At 38.5% G+C, this 23,293-nt stretch overlaps 23 pseudogenes; all 23 read left to right on the forward strand.

Moving 5' to 3' along the window:
- Positions 1-487: 487 nt before the first annotated feature.
- On the forward strand, positions 488-606 carry LOC127936074 (uncharacterized; annotated as a pseudogene).
- A 788-nt stretch (positions 607-1,394) lies between these two features.
- Positions 1,395-1,513, forward strand: LOC127937847 (uncharacterized; annotated as a pseudogene).
- Positions 1,514-2,294: 781 nt separating this feature from the next.
- On the forward strand, positions 2,295-2,413 carry LOC127936075 (uncharacterized; annotated as a pseudogene).
- Positions 2,414-3,478: 1,065 nt separating this feature from the next.
- Positions 3,479-3,597, forward strand: LOC127937121 (uncharacterized; annotated as a pseudogene).
- A 1,060-nt stretch (positions 3,598-4,657) lies between these two features.
- On the forward strand, positions 4,658-4,776 carry LOC127936076 (uncharacterized; annotated as a pseudogene).
- Positions 4,777-5,560: 784 nt separating this feature from the next.
- On the forward strand, positions 5,561-5,679 carry LOC127936077 (uncharacterized; annotated as a pseudogene).
- Positions 5,680-6,460: 781 nt separating this feature from the next.
- On the forward strand, positions 6,461-6,579 carry LOC127936078 (uncharacterized; annotated as a pseudogene).
- Positions 6,580-7,935: 1,356 nt separating this feature from the next.
- Positions 7,936-8,054, forward strand: LOC127937122 (uncharacterized; annotated as a pseudogene).
- A 1,070-nt stretch (positions 8,055-9,124) lies between these two features.
- Positions 9,125-9,243, forward strand: LOC127936079 (uncharacterized; annotated as a pseudogene).
- A 500-nt stretch (positions 9,244-9,743) lies between these two features.
- Positions 9,744-9,862, forward strand: LOC127937454 (uncharacterized; annotated as a pseudogene).
- A 1,073-nt stretch (positions 9,863-10,935) lies between these two features.
- On the forward strand, positions 10,936-11,054 carry LOC127936709 (uncharacterized; annotated as a pseudogene).
- A 221-nt stretch (positions 11,055-11,275) lies between these two features.
- Positions 11,276-11,394, forward strand: LOC127937455 (uncharacterized; annotated as a pseudogene).
- Positions 11,395-12,467: 1,073 nt separating this feature from the next.
- Positions 12,468-12,586, forward strand: LOC127936710 (uncharacterized; annotated as a pseudogene).
- Positions 12,587-13,370: 784 nt separating this feature from the next.
- Positions 13,371-13,489, forward strand: LOC127936080 (uncharacterized; annotated as a pseudogene).
- Positions 13,490-14,273: 784 nt separating this feature from the next.
- On the forward strand, positions 14,274-14,392 carry LOC127936082 (uncharacterized; annotated as a pseudogene).
- Positions 14,393-15,741: 1,349 nt separating this feature from the next.
- On the forward strand, positions 15,742-15,860 carry LOC127937123 (uncharacterized; annotated as a pseudogene).
- A 1,071-nt stretch (positions 15,861-16,931) lies between these two features.
- Positions 16,932-17,050, forward strand: LOC127936083 (uncharacterized; annotated as a pseudogene).
- Positions 17,051-17,550: 500 nt separating this feature from the next.
- On the forward strand, positions 17,551-17,669 carry LOC127937124 (uncharacterized; annotated as a pseudogene).
- A 1,061-nt stretch (positions 17,670-18,730) lies between these two features.
- LOC127936084 (uncharacterized) lies at positions 18,731-18,849 on the forward strand (annotated as a pseudogene).
- Positions 18,850-19,637: 788 nt separating this feature from the next.
- On the forward strand, positions 19,638-19,756 carry LOC127937848 (uncharacterized; annotated as a pseudogene).
- Positions 19,757-20,537: 781 nt separating this feature from the next.
- On the forward strand, positions 20,538-20,656 carry LOC127936085 (uncharacterized; annotated as a pseudogene).
- A 1,065-nt stretch (positions 20,657-21,721) lies between these two features.
- LOC127937125 (uncharacterized) lies at positions 21,722-21,840 on the forward strand (annotated as a pseudogene).
- A 1,060-nt stretch (positions 21,841-22,900) lies between these two features.
- On the forward strand, positions 22,901-23,019 carry LOC127936086 (uncharacterized; annotated as a pseudogene).
- Positions 23,020-23,293: the final 274 nt, after the last annotated feature.

Raw genomic sequence — 23,293 nt, forward strand, 5'->3', positions numbered from 1 at the left:
TAGTATATAATAAATTTGGCAAAAAATAGAGTCAATGCCCGATCTCTGAATATAAGCAGGTTTGGGCCAGGTTAGTACATGGATGGGAGACTGCCTGGGAATACCAGGTGCTTTAAATTTTTGGATATTTTTTACGAATTATATAATAATCTTGCAAAAAAAAAAAAAAAAAGAAGAAGTCAATGCCCGATCTCTGAATCTTAGCAGGTTAAGGTCTGGTTAGTACTTGAATGATAGACCGCCAAGGAATACCAGGTGCTTTAAGCTTTTGGAATTTTTTCACTTAGTATATAATAAATTTGGCAAAAAATAGAGTCAATGCCCGATCTCTGAATATAAGCAGGTTTGGGCCAGGTTAGTACTTGGATGAGAGACCGCCTAGGAATACCAGGTGCTTTAAGCTTTTGGGGTTTCTTTCCTACTTTTATAATGTACTGGCGAGTAGATTGGCTGATCTTTAAATAGCCTTCTCTTTGCAGCAGGCTTCGCTTATGGCCATACCAGCCTGGCTATGCCCGATCTTGTCTGATCTCGGAAGCTAAGCAGGTTTGGGCCTGGTTAGTGCCTGGATGGGAGACCGCCTGGGAATGCCAGGTACTCTAAGCTATTTTGAAATTTTTCACTTAGTATATAATAATTTTGCCAAAAAATAGAGTCAATGCCCGATCTCTGAATATAAGCAGGTTTGCGCCAGGTTAGTACATGGATGGGAGACTGCCTGGGAATATCAGGTGCTTTAAATTTTTGGATATTTTTCACGAATTATATAATAATCTTGCAAAAAAAAAAAAAAAAAAAAAGAGTCAATGCCCGATCTCTGAATCTTAGCAGGTTTAGGTCTGGTTAGTACTTGGATGAGAGACCGCCAAGGAATACCAGGTGCTTTAAGCTTTTGGAATTTTTTCACTTAGTATATAATAAATTTGGCAAAAAATAGAGTCAGTGCCCGATCTCTGAATATAAGCAGGTTTGGGCCAGGTTAGTACATGGATGGGAGACTGCCTGGGAATACCAGGTGCTTTAAATTTTTGGATATTTTTCACAAATTATATAATAATCTTGCAAAAAAAAAAAAAAAAGAAGAAGTCAATGCCCGATCTCTGAATCTTAGCAGGTTAAGGTCTGGTTAGTACTTGAATGATAGACCGCCAAGGAATACCAGGTGCTTTAAGCTTTTGGAATTTTTTCACTTAGTATATAATAAATTTGGCAAAAAATAGAGTCAATGCCCGATCTCTGAATATAAGCAGGTTTGGGCCAGGTTAGTACTTGGATGAGAGACCGCCTAGGAATACCAGGTGCTTTAAGCTTTTGGGGTTTCTTTCCTACTTTTATAATGTACTGGCGAGTAGATTGGCTGATCTTTAAATAGCCTTCTCTTTGCAGCAGTCTTCGCTTATGGCCATACCAGCCTGGCTATACCCGATCTTGTCTGATCTCGGAAGCTAAGCAGGTTTGGGCCTGGTTAGTGCCTGGATGGGAGACCGCCTGGGAATGCCAGGTACTCTAAGCTATTTTGAAATTTTTCACTTAGTATATAATAATATGGCCAAAAAATAGAGTCAATGCCCGATCTCTGAATATAAGCAGGTTTGCGCCAGGTTAGTACATGGATGGGAGACTGCCTGGGAATATCAGGTGCTTTAAATTTTTGGATATTTTTCACGAATTATATAATAATCTTGCAAAAAAAAAAAAAAGAGTCAATGCCCGATCTCTGAATCTTAGCAGGTTTAGGTCTGGTTAGTACTTGGATGACAGACCGCCAAGGAATACCAGGTGCTTTAAGCTTTTGGAATTTTTTCACTTAGTATATAATAAATTTGGCAAAAAATAGAGTCAATGCCCGATCTCTGAATATAAGCAGGTTTGGGCCAGGTTAGTACATGGATGGGAGACTGCCTGGGAATACCAGGTGCTTTAAATTTTTGGATATTTTTCACGAATTATATAATAATCTTGCAAAAAAAAAAAAAAAAGAAGAAGTCAATGCCCGATCTCTGAATCTTAGCAGGTTAAGGTCTGGTTAGTACTTGAATGATAGACCGCCAAGGAATACCAGGTGCTTTAAGCTTTTGGAATTTTTTCACTTAGTATATAATAAATTTGGCAAAAAATAGAGTCAATGCCCGATCTCTGAATATAAGCAGGTTTGGGCCAGGTTAGTACTTGGATGAGAGACCGCCTAGGAATACCAGGTGCTTTAAGCTTTTGGGGTTTCTTTCCTACTTTTATAATGTACTGGCGAGTAGATTGGCTGATCTTTAAATAGCCTTCTCTTTGCAGCAGTCTTCGCTTATGGCCATACCAGCCTGGCTATGCCCGATCTTGTCTGATCTCGGAAGCTAAGCAGGTTTGGGCCTGGTTAGTGCCTGGATGGGAGACCGCCTGGGAATGCCAGGTACTCTAAGCTATTTTGAAATTTTTCACTTAGTATATAATAATTTTGCCAAAAAATAGAGTCAATGCCCGATCTCTGAATATAAGCAGGTTTGCGCCAGGTTAGTACATGGATGGGAGACTGCCTGGGAATATCAGGTGCTTTAAATTTTTGGATATTTTTCACGAATTATATAATAATCTTGCAAAAAAAAAAAAAAAAAAAAAGAGTCAATGCCCGATCTCTGAATCTTAGCAGGTTTAGGTCTGGTTAGTACTTGGATGACAGACCGCCAAGGAATACCAGGTGCTTTAAGCTTTTGGAATTTTTTCACTTAGTATATAATAAATTTGGCAAAATATAGAGTCAATGCCCGATCTCTGAATATAAGCAGGTTTGGGCCAGGTTAGTACATGGATGGGAGACTGCCTGGGAATACCAGGTGCTTTAAATTTTTGGATATTTTTCACAAATTATATAATAATCTTGCAAAAAAAAAAAAAATAGAGTCAATGCCCGATCTCTGAATCTTAGCAGGTTTAGGTCTGGTTAGTACTTGGTTGAAAGACCGCCTAGGAATACCAGGTGCTTAAAGCTTTTGGAATTTTTTCACTTAGTATATAATAAATTTGCCAAAAAATAGAGTCAATGCCCGATCTCTGAATATAAGCAGGTTTGGGCCAGGTTAGTACATGGATGGGAGACTGCCTGGGAATACCAGGTGCTTTAAATTTTTGGATATTTTTCACAAATTATATAATAATCTTGCAAAAAAAAAAAAAAGAAGAAGTCAATGCCCGATCTCTGAATCTTAGCAGGTTAAGGTCTGGTTAGTACTTGAATGATAGACCGCCAAGGAATACCAGGTGCTTTAAGCTTTTGGAATTTTTTCACTTAGTATATAATAAATTTGCCAAAAAATAGAGTCAATGCCCGATCTCTGAATATAAGCAGGTTTGGGCCAGGTTAGTACTTGGATGAGAGACCGCCTAGGAATACCAGGTGCTTTAAGCTTTTGGGGTTTCTTTCCTACTTTTATAATGTACTGGCGAGTAGATTGGCTGATCTTTAAATAGCCTTCTCTTTACAGCAGTCTTCGCTTATGGCCATACCAGCCTGGCTATGCCCGATCTTGTCTGATCTCGTAAGCTAAGCAGGTTTGGGCCTGGTTAGTGCCTGGATGGGAGACAGCCTGGGAATACCAGGTACTGTAAGCTTTGTTGAAATTTTTCACTTAGTATATAATAATTTTGCCAAAAAATAGAGTCAATGCCCGATCTCTGAATATAAGCAGGTTTGCGCCAGGTTAGTACATGGATGGGAGACTGCCTGGGAATATCAGGTGCTTTAAATTTTTGGATATTTTTCACGAATTATATAATAATCTTGCAAAAAAAAAAAAAAAAGAGTCAATGCCCGATCTCTGAATCTTAGCAGGTTTAGGTCTGGTTAGTACTTGGATGAGAGACCGCCAAGGAATACCAGGTGCTTTAAGCTTTTGGAATTTTTTCACTTAGTATATAATAAATTTGGCAAAAAATAGAGTCAATGCCTGATCTCTGAATATAAGCAGGTTTGGGCCAGGTTAGTACATGGATGGGAGACTGCCTGGGAATACCAGGTGCTTTAAATTTTTGGATATTTTTCACAAATTATATAATAATCTTGCAAAAAAAAAAAAAAGAGTCAATGCCCGATCTCTGAATTTTAGCAGGTTTAGGTCTAGTTAGTACTTGGATGAGAGACCGCCAAGGAATACCAGGTGCTTTAAGCTTTTGGAATTTTTTCACTTAGTATATAATAAATTTGGCAAAAAATAGAGTCAATGCCCGATCTCTGAATATAAGCAGGTTTGGGCCAGGTTAGTACATGGATGGGAGACTGCCTGGGAATACCAGGTGCTTTAAATTTTTGGATATTTTTCACGAATTATATAATAATCTTGCAAAAAAAAAAAAAAAAGAAGAAGTCAATGCCCGATCTCTGAATCTTAGCAGGTTAAGGTCTGGTTAGTACTTGAATGATAGACCGCCAAGGAATACCAGGTGCTTTAAGCTTTTGGAATTTTTTCACTTAGTATATAATAAATTTGGCAAAAAATAGAGTCAATGCCCGATCTCTGAATATAAGCAGGTTTGGGCCAGGTTAGTACTTGGATGAGAGACCGCCTAGGAATACCAGGTGCTTTAAGCTTTTGGGGTTTCTTTCCTACTTTTATAATGTACTGGCGAGTAGATTGGCTGATCTTTAAATAGCCTTCTCTTTGCAGCAGTCTTCGCTTATGGCCATACCAGCCTGGCTATGCCCGATCTTGTCTGATCTCGGAAGCTAAGCAGGTTTGGGCCTGGTTAGTGCCTGGATGGGAGACCGCCTGGGAATGCCAGGTACTCTAAGCTATTTTGAAATTTTTCACTTAGTATATAATAATTTTGCCAAAAAATAGAGTCAATGCCCGATCTCTGAATATAAGTAGGTTTGCGCCAGGTTAGTACATGGATGGGAGACTGCCTGGGAATATCAGGTGCTTTAAATTTTTGGATATTTTTCACGAATTATATAATAATCTTGCAAAAAAAAAAAAAAAAAAGAGTCAATGCCCGATCTCTGAATCTTAGCAGGTTTAGGTCTGGTTAGTACTTGGATGAGAGACCGCCAAGGAATACCAGGTGCTTTAAGCTTTTGGAATTTTTTCACTTAGTATATAATAAATTTGGCAAAAAATAGAGTCAATGCCCGATCTCTGAATATAAGCAGGTTTGGGCCAGGTTAGTACATGGATGGGAGACTGCCTGGGAATACCAGGTGCTTTAAATTTTTGGATATTTTTCACGAATTATATAATAATCTTGCAAAAAAAAAAAAAAAAAAGAAGTCAATGCCCGATCTCTGAATCTTAGCAGGTTAAGGTCTGGTTAGTACTTGAATGATAGACCGCCAAGGAATACCAGGTGCTTTAAGCTTTTGGAATTTTTTCACTTAGTATATAATAAATTTGGCAAAAAATAGAGTCAATGCCCGATCTCTGAATATAAGCAGGTTTGGGCCAGGTTAGTACTTGGATGAGAGACCGCCTAGGAATACCAGGTGCTTTAAGCTTTTGGGGTTTCTTTCCTACTTTTATAATGTACTGGCGAGTAGATTGGCTGATCTTTAAATAGCCTTCTCTTTGCAGCAGTCTTCGCTTATGGCCATACCAGCCTGGCTATGCCCGATCTTGTCTGATCTCGGAAGCTAAGCAGGTTTGGGCCTGGTTAGTGCCTGGATGGGAGACCGCCTGGGAATGCCAGGTACTCTAAGCTATTTTGAAATTTTTCACTTAGTATATAATAATTTTGCCAAAAAATAGAGTCAATGCCCGATCTCTGAATATAAGCAGGTTTGCGCCAGGTTAGTACATGGATGGGAGACTGCCTGGGAATATCAGGTGCTTTAAATTTTTGGATATTTTTCACGAATTATATAATAATCTTGCAAAAAAAAAAAAAAAAGAGTCAATGCCCGATCTCTGAATCTTAGCAGGTTTAGGTCTGGTTAGTACTTGGATGAGAGACCGCCAAGGAATACCAGGTGCTTTAAGCTTTTGGAATTTTTTCACTTAGTATATAATAAATTTGGCAAAAAATAGAGTCAATGCCCGATCTCTGAATATAAGCAGGTTTGGGCCAGGTTAGTACATGGATGGGAGACTGCCTGGGAATACCAGGTGCTTTAAATTTTTGGATATTTTTCACGAATTATATAATAATCTTGCAAAAAAAAAAAAAAAAAGAAGTCAATGCCCGATCTCTGAATCTTAGCAGGTTAAGGTCTGGTTAGTACTTGAATGATAGACCGCCAAGGAATACCAGGTGCTTTAAGCTTTTGGAATTTTTTCACTTAGTATATAATAAATTTGGCAAAAAATAGAGTCAATGCCCGATCTCTGAATATAAGCAGGTTTGGGCCAGGTTAGTACTTGGATGAGAGACCGCCTAGGAATACCAGGTGCTTTAAGCTTTTGGGGTTTCTTTCCTACTTTTATAATGTACTGACGAGTAGATTGGCTGATCTTTAAATAGCCTTCTCTTTGCAGCAGTCTTCGCTTATGGCCATACCAGCCTGGCTATGCCCGATCTTGTCTGATCTCGGAAGCTAAGCAGGTTTGGGCCTGGTTAGTGCCTGGATGGGAGACCGCCTGGGAATGCCAGGTACTCTAAGCTATTTTGAAATTTTTCACTTAGTATATAATAATTTTGCCAAAAAATAGAGTCAATGCCCGATCTCTGAATATAAGCAGGTTTGCGCCAGGTTAGTACATGGATGGGAGACTGCCTGGGAATATCAGGTGCTTTAAATTTTTGGATATTTTTCACGAATTATATAATAATCTTGCAAAAAAAAAAAAAAAAAAAAAGAGTCAATGCCCGATCTCTGAATCTTAGCATGTTTAGGTCTGGTTAGTACTTGGATGAGAGACCGCCAAGGAATACCAGGTGCTTTAAGCTTTTGGAATTTTTTCACTTAGTATATAATAAATTTGGCAAAATATAGAGTCAATGCCCGATCTCTGAATATAAGCAGGTTTGGGCCAGGTTAGTACATGGATGGGAGACTGCCTGGGAATACCAGGTGCTTTAAATTTTTGGATATTTTTCACGAATTATATAATAATCTTGCAAAAAAAAAAAAAAAAAAAAAAAAAGAGTCAATGCCCGATCTCTGAATTTTAGCAGGTTTAGGTCTGGTTAGTACTTGGATGAGAGACCGCCAAGGAATACCAGGTGCTTTAAGCTTTTGGAATTTTTTCACTTAGTATATAATAAATTTGGCAAAAAATAGAGTCAATACCCGATCTCTGAATATAAGCAGGTTTGGGCCAGGTTAGTACATGGATGGGAGACTGCCTGGGAATACCAGGTGCTTTAAATTTTTGGATATTTTTCACAAATTATATAATAATCTTGCAAAAAAAAAAAATAGAGTCAATGCCCGATCTCTGAATCTTAGCAGGTTTAGGTCTGGTTAGTACTTGGTTGAAAGACCGCCTAGGAATACCAGGTGCTTAAAGCTTTTGGAATTTTTTCACTTAGTATATAATAAATTTGGCAAAAAATAGAGTCAATGCCCGATATCTGAATATAAGCAGGTTTGGGCCAGGTTAGTACATGGATGGGAGACTGCCTGGGAATACCAGGTGCTTTACATTTTTGGATATTTTTCACAAATTATATAATAATCTTGCAAAAAAAAAAAAAAAAAAAGAAGAAGTCAATGCCCGATCTCTGAATCTTAGCAGGTTAAGGTCTGGTTAGTACTTGAATGATAGACCGCCAAGGAATACCAGGTGCTTTAAGCTTTTGGAATTTTTTCACTTAGTATATAATAAATTTGGCAAAAAATAGAGTCAATGCCCGATCTCTGAATATAAGCAGGTTTGGGCCAGGTTAGTACTTGGATGAGAGACCGCCTAGGAATACCAGGTGCTTTAAGCTTTTGGGGTTTCTTTCCTACTTTTATAATGTACTGGCGAGTAGATTGGCTGATCTTTAAATAGCCTTCTCTTTGCAGCAGTCTTCGCTTATGGCCATACCAGCCTGGCTATGCCCGATCTTGTCTGATCTCGTAAGCTAAGCAGGTTTGGGCCTGGTTAGTGCCTGGATGGGAGACAGCCTGGGAATACCAGGTACTGTAAGCTTTTTTGAAATTTTTCACTTAGTATATAATAATTTTGCCAAAAAATAGAGTCAATGCCCGATCTCTGAATATAAGCAGGTTTGCACCAGATTAGTACATGGATGGGAGACTGCCTGGGAATAGCAGGTGCTTTACATTTTTGGATATTTTTCACGAATTATATAATATTCTTGCAAAAAAAAAAAAAAAAAAAAAAAGAGTCAATGCCCGATCTCTGAATCTTAGCAGGTTTAGGTCTGGTTAGTACTTGGATGAGAGACCGCGAAGGAATACCAGGTGCTTTAAGCTTTTGGAATTTTTTCACTCAGTATATAATAAATTTGGCAAAAAATAGAGTCAATGCCTGATCTCTGAATATAAGCAGGTTTGGGCCAGGTTAGTACATGGATGGGAGAGTGCCTGGGAATACCAGGTGCTTTAAATTTTTGGATATTTTTCACAAATTATATAATAATCTTGCAAAAAAAAAAAAAAAAAGAGTCAATGCCCGATCTCTGAATTTTAGCAGGTTTAGGTCTAGTTAGTACTTGGATGAGAGACCGCCAAGGAATACCAGGTGCTTTAAGCTTTTGGAATTTTTTCACTTAGTATATAATAAATTTGGCAAAAAATAGAGTCAATGCCCGATCTCTGAATATAAGCAGGTTTGGGCCAGGTTAGTACATGGATGGGAGACTGCCTGGGAATACCAGGTGCTTTAAATTTTTGGATATTTTTCACGAATTATATAATAATCTTGCAAAAAAAAAAAAAAAAGAAGAAGTCAATGCCCGATCTCTGAATCTTAGCAGGTTAAGGTCTGGTTAGTACTTGAATGATGGACCGCCAAGGAATACCAGGTGCTTTAAGCTTTTGGAATTTTTTCACTTAGTATATAATAAATTTGGCAAAAAATAGAGTCAATGCCCGATCTCTGAATATAAGCAGGTTTGGGCCAGGTTAGTACTTGGATGAGAGACCGCCTAGGAATACCAGGTGCTTTAAGCTTTTGGGGTTTCTTTCCTACTTTTATAATGTACTGGCGAGTAGATTGGCTGATCTTTAAATAGCCTTCTCTTTGCAGCAGTCTTCGCTTATGGCCATACCAGCCTGGCTATGCCCGATCTTGTCTGATCTCGGAAGCTAAGCAGGTTTGGGCCTGGTTAGTGCCTGGATGGGAGACCGCCTGGGAATGCCAGGTACTCTAAGCTATTTTGAAATTTTTCACTTAGTATATAATAATTTTGCCAAAAAATAGAGTCAATGCCCGATCTCTGAATATAAGCAGGTTTGCGCCAGGTTAGTACATGGATGGGAGACTGCCTGGGAATATCAGGTGCTTTAAATTTTTGGATATTTTTCACGAATTATATAATAATCTTGCAAAAAAAAAAAAAAAAGAGTCAATGCCCGATCTCTGAATCTTAGCAGGTTAAGGTCTGGTTAGTACTTGAATGATAGACCGCCAAGGAATACCAGGTGCGTTAAGCTTTTGGAATTTTTTCACTTAGTATATAATAAATTTGCCAAAAAATAGAGTCAATGCCCGATCTCTGAATATAAGCAGGTTTGGGCCAGGTTAGTACTTGGATGAGAGACCGCCTAGGAATACCAGGTGCTTTAAGCTTTTGGGGTTTCTTTCCTACTTTTATAATGTACTGGCGAGTAGATTGGCTGATCTTTAAATAGCCTTCTCTTTGCAGCAGTCTTCGCTTATGGCCATACCAGCCTGGCTATGCCCGATCTTGTCTGATCTCGTAAGCTAAGCAGGTTTGGGCCTGGTTAGTGCCTGGATGGGAGACAGCCTGGGAATACCAGGTACTGTATGCTTTTTTGAAATTTTTCACTTAGTATATAATAATTTTGCCAAAAAATAGAGTCAATGCCCGATCTCTGAATATAAGCAGGTTTGCGCCAGGTTAGTACATGGATGGGAGACTGCCTGGGAATATCAGGTGCTTTACATTTTTGGATATTTTTCACGAATTATATAATATTCTTGCAAAAAAAAAAAAAAAAAAAAGAGTCAATGCCCGATCTCTGAATCTTAGCAGGTTTAGGTCTGGTTAGTACTTGGATGAGAGACCGCCAAGGAATACCAGGTGCTTTAAGCTTTTGGAATTTTTTCACTCAGTATATAATAAATTTGGCAAAAAATAGAGTCAATGCCTGATCTCTGAATATAAGCAGGTTTGGGCCAGGTTAGTACATGGATGGGAGACTGCCTGGGAATACCAGGTGCTTTAAATTTTTGGATATTTTTCACAAATTATATAATAATCTTGCAAAAAAAAAAAAAAAAAAGAGTCAATGCCCGATCTCTGAATTTTAGCAGGTTTAGGTCTAGTTAGTACTTGGATGAGAGACCGCCAAGGAATACCAGGTGCTTTAAGCTTTTGGAATTTTTTCACTTAGTATATAATAAATTTGCCAAAAAATAGAGTCAATGCCCGATCTCTGAATATAAGCAGGTTTGGGCCAGGTTAGTACATGGATGGGAGACCGCCTGGGAATACCAGGTGCTTTAAATTTTTGGATATTTTTCACGAATTATATAATAATCTTGCAAAAAAAAAAAAAAAAAAAAAGAAGAAGTCAATGCCCGATCTCTGAATCTTAGCAGGTTAAGGTCTGGTTAGTACTTGAATGATGGACCGCCAAGGAATACCAGGTGCTTTAAGCTTTTGGAATTTTTTCACTTAGTATATAATAAATTTGCCAAAAAATAGAGTCAATGCCCGATCTCTGAATATAAGCAGGTTTGGGCCAGGTTAGTACTTGGATGAGAGACCGCCTAGGAATACCAGGTGCTTTAAGCTTTTGGGGTTTCTTTCCTACTTTTATAATGTACTGGCGAGTAGATTGGCTGATCTTTAAATAGCCTTGTCTTTGCAGCAGTCTTCGCTTATGGCCATACCAGCCTGGCTATGCCCGATCTTGTCTGATCTCGGAAGCTAAGCAGGTTTGGGCCTGGTTAGTGCCTGGATGGGAGACAGCCTGGGAATACCAGGTACTGTAATCTTTTTTGAAATTTTTCACTTAGTATATAATAATTTTGCCAAAAAATAGAGTCAATGCCCGATCTCTGAATATAAGCAGGTTTGCGCCAGGTTAGTACATGGATGGGAGACTGCCTGGGAATATCAGGTGCTTTAAGCTTTTGGGGTTTCTTTCCTACTTTTATAATGTACTGGCGAGTAGATTGGCTGATCTTTAAATAGCCTTCTCTTTGCAGCAGTCTTCGCTTATGGCCATACCAGCCTGGCTATGCCCGATCTTGTCTGATCTCGTAAGCTAAGCAGGTTTGGGCCTGGTTAGTGCCTGGATGGGAGACAGCCTGGGAATACCAGGTACTGTATGCTTTTTTGAAATTTTTCACTTAGTATATAATAATTTTGCCAAAAAATAGAGTCAATGCCCGATCTCTGAATATAAGCAGGTTTGCGCCAGGTTAGTACATGGATGGGAGACTGCCTGGGAATATCAGGTGCTTTACATTTTTGGATATTTTTCACGAATTATATAATATTCTTGCAAAAAAAAAAAAAAAAAAAAGAGTCAATGCCCGATCTCTGAATCTTAGCAGGTTTAGGTCTGGTTAGTACTTGGATGAGAGACCGCCAAGGAATACCAGGTGCTTTAAGCTTTTGGAATTTTTTCACTCAGTATATAATAAATTTGGCAAAAAATAGAGTCAATGCCTGATCTCTGAATATAAGCAGGTTTGGGCCAGGTTAGTACATGGATGGGAGACTGCCTGGGAATACCAGGTGCTTTAAATTTTTGGATATTTTTCACAAATTATATAATAATCTTGCAAAAAAAAAAAAAAAAAAAGAGTCAATGCCCGATCTCTGAATTTTAGCAGGTTTAGGTCTAGTTAGTACTTGGATGAGAGACCGCCAAGGAATACCAGGTGCTTTAAGCTTTTGGAATTTTTTCACTTAGTATATAATAAATTTGCCAAAAAATAGAGTCAATGCCCGATCTCTGAATATAAGCAGGTTTGGGCCAGGTTAGTACATGGATGGGAGACTGCCTGGGAATACCAGGTGCTTTAAATTTTTGGATATTTTTCACGAATTATATAATAATCTTGCAAAAAAAAAAAAAAAAAAAAGAAGAAGTCAATGCCCGATCTCTGAATCTTAGCAGGTTAAGGTCTGGTTAGTACTTGAATGATGGACCGCCAAGGAATACCAGGTGCTTTAAGCTTTTGGAATTTTTTCACTTAGTATATAATAAATTTGCCAAAAAATAGAGTCAATGCCCGATCTCTGAATATAAGCAGGTTTGGGCCAGGTTAGTACTTGGATGAGAGACCGCCTAGGAATACCAGGTGCTTTAAGCTTTTGGGGTTTCTTTCCTACTTTTATAATGTACTGGCGAGTAGATTGGCTGATCTTTAAATAGCCTTGTCTTTGCAGCAGTCTTCGCTTATGGCCATACCAGCCTGGCTATGCCCGATCTTGTCTGATCTCGGAAGCTAAGCAGGTTTGGGCCTGGTTAGTGCCTGGATGGGAGACAGCCTGGGAATACCAGGTACTGTAATCTTTTTTGAAATTTTTCACTTAGTATATAATAATTTTGCCAAAAAATAGAGTCAATGCCCGATCTCTGAATATAAGCAGGTTTGGGCCAGGTTAGTACATGGATGGGAGACTGCCTGGGAATACCAGGTGCTTTAAATTTTTGGATATTTTTCACAAATTATATAATAATCTTGCAAAAAAAAAAAAAAAAGAGTCAATGCCCGATCTCTGAATTTTAGCAGGTTTAGGTCTAGTTAGTACTTGGATGAGAGACCGCCAAGGAATACCAGGTGCTTTAAGCTTTTGGAATTTTTTCACTTAGTATATAATAAATTTGGCAAAAAATAGAGTCAATGCCCGATCTCTGAATATAAGCAGGTTTGGGCCAGGTTAGTACATGGATGGGAGACTGCCTGGGAATACCAGGTGCTTTAAATTTTTGGATATTTTTCACGAATTATATAATAATCTTGCAAAAAAAAAAAAAAAAAGAAGAAGTCAATGCCCGATCTCTGAATCTTAGCAGGTTAAGGTCTGGTTAGTACTTGAATGATAGACCGCCAAGGAATACCAGGTGCTTTAAGCTTTTGGAATTTTTTCACTTAGTATATAATAAATTTGGCAAAAAATAGAGTCAATGCCCGATCTCTGAATATAAGCAGGTTTGGGCCAGGTTAGTACTTGGATGAGAGACCGCCTAGGAATACCAGGTGCTTTAAGCTTTTGGGGTTTCTTTCCTACTTTTATAATGTACTGGCGAGTAGATTGGCTGATCTTTAAATAGCCTTCTCTTTGCAGCAGTCTTCGCTTATGGCCATACCAGCCTGGCTATGCCCGATCTTGTCTGATCTCGGAAGCTAAGCAGGTTTGGGCCTGGTTAGTGCCTGGATGGGAGACCGCCTGGGAATGCCAGGTACTCTAAGCTATTTTGAAATTTTTCACTTAGTATATAATAATTTTGCCAAAAAATAGAGTCAATGCCCGATCTCTGAATATAAGTAGGTTTGCGCCAGGTTAGTACATGGATGGGAGACTGCCTGGGAATATCAGGTGCTTTAAATTTTTGGATATTTTTCACGAATTATATAATAATCTTGCAAAAAAAAAAAAAAAAAAAGAGTCAATGCCCGATCTCTGAATCTTAGCAGGTTTAGGTCTGGTTAGTACTTTGATGAGAGACCGCCAAGGAATACCAGGTGCTTTAAGCTTTTGGAATTTTTTCACTTAGTATATAATAAATTTGGCAAAAAATAGAGTCAATGCCCGATCTCTGAATATAAGCAGGTTTGGGCCAGGTTAGTACATGGATGGGAGACTGCCTGGGAATACCAGGTGCTTTAAATTTTTGGATATTTTTCACGAATTATATAATAATTTTGCAAAAAAAAAAAAAAAAAGAAGTCAATGCCCGATCTCTGAATCTTAGCAGGTTAAGGTCTGGTTAGTACTTGAATGATAGACCGCCAAGGAATACCAGGTGCTTTAAGCTTTTGGAATTTTTTCACTTAGTATATAATAAATTTGGCAAAAAATAGAGTCAATGCCCGATCTCTGAATATAAGCAGGTTTGGGCCAGGTTAGTACTTGGATGAGAGACCGCCTAGGAATACCAGGTGCTTTAAGCTTTTGGGGTTTCTTTCCTACTTTTATAATGTACTGGCGAGTAGATTGGCTGATCTTTAAATAGCCTTCTCTTTGCAGCAGTCTTCGCTTATGGCCATACCAGCCTGGCTATGCCCGATCTTGTCTGATCTCGGAAGCTAAGCAGGTTTGGGCCTGGTTAGTGCCTGGATGGGAGACCGCCTGGGAATGCCAGGTACTCTAAGCTATTTTGAAATTTTTCACTTAGTATATAATAATTTTGCCAAAAAATAGAGTCAATGCCCGATCTCTGAATATAAGCAGGTTTGCGCCAGGTTAGTACATGGATGGGAGACTGCCTGGGAATATCTGGTGCTTTAAATTTTTGGATATTTTTCACGAATTATATAATAATCTTGCAAAAAAAAAAAAAAAAGAGTCAATGCCCGATCTCTGAATCTTAGCAGGTTTAGGTCTGGTTAGTACTTGGATGAGAGACCGCCAAGGAATACCAGGTGCTTTAAGCTTTTGGAATTTTTTCACTTAGTATATAATAAATTTGGCAAAATATAGAGTCAATGCCCGATCTCTGAATATAAGCAGGTTTGGGCCAGGTTAGTACATGGATGGGAGACTGCCTGGGAATACCAGGTGCTTTAAATTTTTGGATATTTTTCACGAATTATATAATAATCTTGCAAAAAAAAAAAAAAAAAAAAAAAAGAGTCAATGCCCGATCTCTGAATTTTAGCAGGTTTAGGTCTGGTTAGTACTTGGATGAGAGACCGCCAAGGAATACCAGGTGCTTTAAGCTTTTGGAATTTTTTCACTTAGTATATAATAAATTTGGCAAAAAATAGAGTCAATACCCGATCTCTGAATATAAGCAGGTTTGGGCCAGGTTAGTACATGGATGGGAGACTGCCTGGGAATACCAGGTGCTTTAAATTTTTGGATATTTTTCACAAATTATATAATAATCTTGCAAAAAAAAAAAATAGAGTCAATGCCCGATCTCTGAATCTTAGCAGGTTTAGGTCTGGTTAGTACTTGGTTGAAAGACCGCCTAGGAATACCAGGTGCTTAAAGCTTTTGGAATTTTTTCACTTAGTATATAATAAATTTGGCAAAAAATAGAGTCAATGCCCGATCTCTGAATATAAGCAGGTTTGGGCCAGGTTAGTACATGGATGGGAGACTGCCTGGGAATACCAGGTGCTTTACATTTTTGGATATTTTTCACAAATTATATAATAATCTTGCAAAAAAAAAAAAAAAAAAGAAGAAGTCAATGCCCGATCTCTGAATCTTAGCAGGTTAAGGTCTGGTTAGTACTTGAATGATAGACCGCCAAGGAATACCAGGTGCTTTAAGCTTTTGGAATTTTTTCACTTAGTATATAATAAATTTGGCAAAAAATAGAGTCAATGCCCGATCTCTGAATATAAGCAGGTTTGGGCCAGGTTAGTACTTGGATGAGAGACCGCCTAGGAATACCAGGTGCTTTAAGCTTTTGGGGTTTCTTTCCTACTTTTATAATGTACTGGCGAGTAGATTGGCTGATCTTTAAATAGCCTTCTCTTTGCAGCAGTCTTCGCTTATGGCCATACCAGCCTGGCTATGCCCGATCTTGTCTGATCTCGTAAGCTAAGCAGGTTTGGGCCTGGTTAGTGCCTGGATGGGAGACAGCCTGGGAATACCAGGTACTGTAAGCTTTTTTGAAATTTTTCACTTAGTATATAATAATTTTGCCAAAAAATAGAGTCAATGCCCGATCTCTGAATATAAGCAGGTTTGCGCCAGATTAGTACATGGATGGGAGACTGCCTGGGAATATCAGGTGCTTTACATTTTTGGATATTTTTCACGAATTATATAATATTCTTGCAAAAAAAAAAAAAAAAAAAAAAAAGAGTCAATGCCCGATCTCTGAATCTTAGCAGGTTTAGGTCTGGTTAGTACTTGGATGAGAGACCGCGAAGGAATACCAGGTGCTTTAAGCTTTTGGAATTTTTTCACTCAGTATATAATAAATTTGGCAAAAAATAGAGTCAATGCCTGATCTCTGAATATAAGCAGGTTTGGGCCAGGTTAGTACATGGATGGGAGAGTGCCTGGGAATACCAGGTGCTTTAAATTTTTGGATATTTTTCACAAATTATATAATAATCTTGCAAAAAAAAAAAAAAAAAGAGTCAATGCCCGATCTCTGAATTTTAGCAGGTTTAGGTCTAGTTAGTACTTGGATGAGAGACCGCCAAGGAATACCAGGTGCTTTAAGCTTTTGGAATTTTTTCACTTAGTATATAATAAATTTGGCAAAAAATAGAGTCAATGCCCGATCTCTGAATATAAGCAGGTTTGGGCCAGGTTAGTACATGGATGGGAGACTGCCTGGGAATACCAGGTGCTTTAAATTTTTGGATATTTTTCACGAATTATATAATAATCTTGCAAAAAAAAAAAAAAAAGAAGAAGTCAATGCCCGATCTCTGAATCTTAGCAGGTTAAGGTCTGGTTAGTACTTGAATGATGGACCGCCAAGGAATACCAGGTGCTTTAAGCTTTTGGAATTTTTTCACTTAGTATATAATAAATTTGGCAAAAAATAGAGTCAATGCCCGATCTCTGAATATAAGCAGGTTTGGGCCAGGTTAGTACTTGGATGAGAGACCGCCTAGGAATACCAGGTGCTTTAAGCTTTTGGGGTTTCTTTCCTACTTTTATAATGTACTGGCGAGTAGATTGGCTGATCTTTAAATAGCCTTCTCTTTGCAGCAGTCTTCGCTTATGGCCATACCAGCCTGGCTATGCCCGATCTTGTCTGATCTCGGAAGCTAAGCAGGTTTGGGCCTGGTTAGTGCCTGGATGGGAGACCGCCTGGGAATGCCAGGTACTCTAAGCTATTTTGAAATTTTTCACTTAGTATATAATAATTTTGCCAAAAAATAGAGTCAATGCCCGATCTCTGAATATAAGCAGGTTTGCGCCAGGTTAGTACATGGATGGGAGACTGCCTGGGAATATCAGGTGCTTTAAATTTTTGGATATTTTTCACGAATTATATAATAATCTTGCAAAAAAAAAAAAAAAAGAGTCAATGCCCGATCTCTGAATCTTAGCAGGTTAAGGTCTGGTTAGTACTTGAATGATAGACCGCCAAGGAATACCAGGTGCGTTAAGCTTTTGGAATTTTTTCACTTAGTATATAATAAATTTGCCAAAAAATAGAGTCAATGCCCGATCTCTGAATATAAGCAGGTTTGGGCCAGGTTAGTACTTGGATGAGAGACCGCCTAGGAATACCAGGTGCTTTAAGCTTTTGGGGTTTCTTTCCTACTTTTATAATGTACTGGCGAGTAGATTGGCTGATCTTTAAATAGCCTTCTCTTTGCAGCAGTCTTCGCTTATGGCCATACCAGCCTGGCTATGCCCGATCTTGTCTGATCTCGTAAGCTAAGCAGGTTTGGGCCTGGTTAGTGCCTGGATGGGAGACAGCCTGGGAATACCAGGTACTGTAAGCTTTTTTGAAATTTTTCACTTAGTATATAATAATTTTGCCAAAAAATAGAGTCAATGCCCGATCTCTGAATATAAGCAGGTTTGCGCCAGGTTAGTACATGGATGGGAGACTGCCTGGGAATATCAGGTGCTTTACATTTTTGGATATTTTTCATGAATTATATAATATTCTTGCAAAAAAAAAAAAAGAGTCAATGCCCATCTCTGAATCTTAGCAGATTTAGGTCTGGTTAGTACTTGGATGAGAGACCGCCAAGGAATACCAGGTGCTTTAAGCTTTTGGAATTTTTTCACTTAGTATATAATAAATTTGGCAAAAAATAGACTCAATGCCTGATCTCTGAATATAAGCAGGTTTGGGCCAGGTTAGTACATGGATGGGAGACTGCCTGGGAATACCAGGTGCTTTAAATTTTTGGATATTTTTCACAAATTATATAATAATCTTGCAAAAAAAAAAAAAAAAAAGAGTCAATGCCCGATCTCTGAATTTTAGCAGGTTTAGGTCTAGTTAGTACTTGGATGAGAGACCGCCAAGGAATACCAGGTGCTTTAAGCTTTTGGAATTTTTTCACTTAGTATATAATAAATTTGGCAAAAAATAGAGTCAATGCCCGATCTCTGAATATAAGCAGGTTTGGGCCAGGTTAGTACATGGATGGGAGACTGCCTGGGAATACCAGGTGCTTTAAATTTTTGGATATTTTTTACGAATTATATAATAATCTTGCAAAAAAAAAAAAAAAAAGAAGAAGTCAATGCCCGATCTCTGAATCTTAGCAGGTTAAGGTCTGGTTAGTACTTGAATGATAGACCGCCAAGGAATACCAGGTGCTTTAAGCTTTTGGAATTTTTTCACTTAGTATATAATAAATTTGGCAAAAAATAGAGTCAATGCCCGATCTCTGAATATAAGCAGGTTTGGGCCAGGTTAGTACTTGGATGAGAGACCGCCTAGGAATACCAGGTGCTTTAAGCTTTTGGGGTTTCTTTCCTACTTTTATAATGTACTGGCGAGTAGATTGGCTGATCTTTAAATAGCCTTCTCTTTGCAGCAGGCTTCGCTTATGGCCATACCAGCCTGGCTATGCCCGATCTTGTCTGATCTCGGAAGCTAAGCAGGTTTGGGCCTGGTTAGTGCCTGGATGGGAGACCGCCTGGGAATGCCAGGTACTCTAAGCTATTTTGAAATTTTTCACTTAGTATATAATAATTTTGCCAAAAAATAGAGTCAATGCCCGATCTCTGAATATAAGCAGGTTTGCGCCAGGTTAGTACATGGATGGGAGACTGCCTGGGAATATCAGGTGCTTTAAATTTTTGGATATTTTTCACGAATTATATAATAATCTTGCAAAAAAAAAAAAAAAAAAAAAGAGTCAATGCCCGATCTCTGAATCTTAGCAGGTTTAGGTCTGGTTAGTACTTGGATGAGAGACCGCCAAGGAATACCAGGTGCTTTAAGCTTTTGGAATTTTTTCACTTAGTATATAATAAATTTGGCAAAAAATAGAGTCAGTGCCCGATCTCTGAATATAAGCAGGTTTGGGCCAGGTTAGTACATGGATGGGAGACTGCCTGGGAATACCAGGTGCTTTAAATTTTTGGATATTTTTCACAAATTATATAATAATCTTGCAAAAAAAAAAAAAAAAGAAGAAGTCAATGCCCGATCTCTGAATCTTAGCAGGTTAAGGTCTGGTTAGTACTTGAATGATAGACCGCCAAGGAATACCAGGTGCTTTAAGCTTTTGGAATTTTTTCACTTAGTATATAATAAATTTGGCAAAAAATAGAGTCAATGCCCGATCTCTGAATATAAGCAGGTTTGGGCCAGGTTAGTACTTGGATGAGAGACCGCCTAGGAATACCAGGTGCTTTAAGCTTTTGGGGTTTCTTTCCTACTTTTATAATGTACTGGCGAGTAGATTGGCTGATCTTTAAATAGCCTTCTCTTTGCAGCAGTCTTCGCTTATGGCCATACCAGCCTGGCTATACCCGATCTTGTCTGATCTCGGAAGCTAAGCAGGTTTGGGCCTGGTTAGTGCCTGGATGGGAGACCGCCTGGGAATGCCAGGTACTCTAAGCTATTTTGAAATTTTTCACTTAGTATATAATAATATGGCCAAAAAATAGAGTCAATGCCCGATCTCTGAATATAAGCAGGTTTGCGCCAGGTTAGTACATGGATGGGAGACTGCCTGGGAATATCAGGTGCTTTAAATTTTTGGATATTTTTCACGAATTATATAATAATCTTGCAAAAAAAAAAAAAAGAGTCAATGCCCGATCTCTGAATCTTAGCAGGTTTAGGTCTGGTTAGTACTTGGATGACAGACCGCCAAGGAATACCAGGTGCTTTAAGCTTTTGGAATTTTTTCACTTAGTATATAATAAATTTGGCAAAAAATAGAGTCAATGCCCGATCTCTGAATATAAGCAGGTTTGGGCCAGGTTAGTACATGGATGGGAGACTGCCTGGGAATACCAGGTGCTTTAAATTTTTGGATATTTTTCACGAATTATATAATAATCTTGCAAAAAAAAAAAAAAAAGAAGAAGTCAATGCCCGATCTCTGAATCTTAGCAGGTTAAGGTCTGGTTAGTACTTGAATGATAGACCGCCAAGGAATACCAGGTGCTTTAAGCTTTTGGAATTTTTTCACTTAGTATATAATAAATTTGGCAAAAAATAGAGTCAATGCCCGATCTCTGAATATAAGCAGGTTTGGGCCAGGTTAGTACTTGGATGAGAGACCGCCTAGGAATACCAGGTGCTTTAAGCTTTTGGGGTTTCTTTCCTACTTTTATAATGTACTGGCGAGTAGATTGGCTGATCTTTAAATAGCCTTCTCTTTGCAGCAGTCTTCGCTTATGGCCATACCAGCCTGGCTATGCCCGATCTTGTCTGATCTCGGAAGCTAAGCAGGTTTGGGCCTGGTTAGTGCCTGGATGGGAGACCGCCTGGGAATGCCAGGTACTCTAAGCTATTTTGAAATTTTTCACTTAGTATATAATAATTTTGCCAAAAAATAGAGTCAATGCCCGATCTCTGAATATAAGCAGGTTTGCGCCAGGTTAGTACATGGATGGGAGACTGCCTGGGAATATCAGGTGCTTTAAATTTTTGGATATTTTTCACGAATTATATAATAATCTTGCAAAAAAAAAAAAAAAAAAAAAGAGTCAATGCCCGATCTCTGAATCTTAGCAGGTTTAGGTCTGGTTAGTACTTGGATGACAGACCGCCAAGGAATACCAGGTGCTTTAAGCTTTTGGAATTTTTTCACTTAGTATATAATAAATTTGGCAAAATATAGAGTCAATGCCCGATCTCTGAATATAAGCAGGTTTGGGCCAGGTTAGTACATGGATGGGAGACTGCCTGGGAATACCAGGTGCTTTAAATTTTTGGATATTTTTCACAAATTATATAATAATCTTGCAAAAAAAAAAAAAATAGAGTCAATGCCCGATCTCTGAATCTTAGCAGGTTTAGGTCTGGTTAGTACTTGGTTGAAAGACCGCCTAGGAATACCAGGTGCTTAAAGCTTTTGGAATTTTTTCACTTAGTATATAATAAATTTGCCAAAAAATAGAGTCAATGCCCGATCTCTGAATATAAGCAGGTTTGGGCCAGGTTAGTACATGGATGGGAGACTGCCTGGGAATACCAGGTGCTTTAAATTTTTGGATATTTTTCACAAATTATATAATAATCTTGCAAAAAAAAAAAAAAGAAGAAGTCAATGCCCGATCTCTGAATCTTAGCAGGTTAAGGTCTGGTTAGTACTTGAATGATAGACCGCCAAGGAATACCAGGTGCTTTAAGCTTTTGGAATTTTTTCACTTAGTATATAATAAATTTGCCAAAAAATAGAGTCAATGCCCGATCTCTGAATATAAGCAGGTTTGGGCCAGGTTAGTACTTGGATGAGAGACCGCCTAGGAATACCAGGTGCTTTAAGCTTTTGGGGTTTCTTTCCTACTTTTATAATGTACTGGCGAGTAGATTGGCTGATCTTTAAATAGCCTTCTCTTTACAGCAGTCTTCGCTTATGGCCATACCAGCCTGGCTATGCCCGATCTTGTCTGATCTCGTAAGCTAAGCAGGTTTGGGCCTGGTTAGTGCCTGGATGGGAGACAGCCTGGGAATACCAGGTACTGTAAGCTTTGTTGAAATTTTTCACTTAGTATATAATAATTTTGCCAAAAAATAGAGTCAATGCCCGATCTCTGAATATAAGCAGGTTTGCGCCAGGTTAGTACATGGATGGGAGACTGCCTGGGAATATCAGGTGCTTTAAATTTTTGGATATTTTTCACGAATTATATAATAATCTTGCAAAAAAAAAAAAAAAAGAGTCAATGCCCGATCTCTGAATCTTAGCAGGTTTAGGTCTGGTTAGTACTTGGATGAGAGACCGCCAAGGAATACCAGGTGCTTTAAGCTTTTGGAATTTTTTCACTTAGTATATAATAAATTTGGCAAAAAATAGAGTCAATGCCTGATCTCTGAATATAAGCAGGTTTGGGCCAGGTTAGTACATGGATGGGAGACTGCCTGGGAATACCAGGTGCTTTAAATTTTTGGATATTTTTCACAAATTATATAATAATCTTGCAAAAAAAAAAAAAAGAGTCAATGCCCGATCTCTGAATTTTAGCAGGTTTAGGTCTAGTTAGTACTTGGATGAGAGACCGCCAAGGAATACCAGGTGCTTTAAGCTTTTGGAATTTTTTCACTTAGTATATAATAAATTTGGCAAAAAATAGAGTCAATGCCCGATCTCTGAATATAAGCAGGTTTGGGCCAGGTTAGTACATGGATGGGAGACTGCCTGGGAATACCAGGTGCTTTAAATTTTTGGATATTTTTCACGAATTATATAATAATCTTGCAAAAAAAAAAAAAAAAGAAGAAGTCAATGCCCGATCTCTGAATCTTAGCAGGTTAAGGTCTGGTTAGTACTTGAATGATAGACCGCCAAGGAATACCAGGTGCTTTAAGCTTTTGGAATTTTTTCACTTAGTATATAATAAATTTGGCAAAAAATAGAGTCAATGCCCGATCTCTGAATATAAGCAGGTTTGGGCCAGGTTAGTACTTGGATGAGAGACCGCCTAGGAATACCAGGTGCTTTAAGCTTTTGGGGTTTCTTTCCTACTTTTATAATGTACTGGCGAGTAGATTGGCTGATCTTTAAATAGCCTTCTCTTTGCAGCAGTCTTCGCTTATGGCCATACCAGCCTGGCTATGCCCGATCTTGTCTGATCTCGGAAGCTAAGCAGGTTTGGGCCTGGTTAGTGCCTGGATGGGAGACCGCCTGGGAATGCCAGGTACTCTAAGCTATTTTGAAATTTTTCACTTAGTATATAATAATTTTGCCAAAAAATAGAGTCAATGCCCGATCTCTGAATATAAGTAGGTTTGCGCCAGGTTAGTACATGGATGGGAGACTGCCTGGGAATATCAGGTGCTTTAAATTTTTGGATATTTTTCACGAATTATATAATAATCTTGCAAAAAAAAAAAAAAAAAAGAGTCAATGCCCGATCTCTGAATCTTAGCAGGTTTAGGTCTGGTTAGTACTTGGATGAGAGACCGCCAAGGAATACCAGGTGC

This window comes from Carassius gibelio, chromosome A19, assembly GCF_023724105.1.
Source record: "Carassius gibelio isolate Cgi1373 ecotype wild population from Czech Republic chromosome A19, carGib1.2-hapl.c, whole genome shotgun sequence".
NCBI lineage: Eukaryota > Metazoa > Chordata > Actinopteri > Cypriniformes > Cyprinidae > Carassius > Carassius gibelio.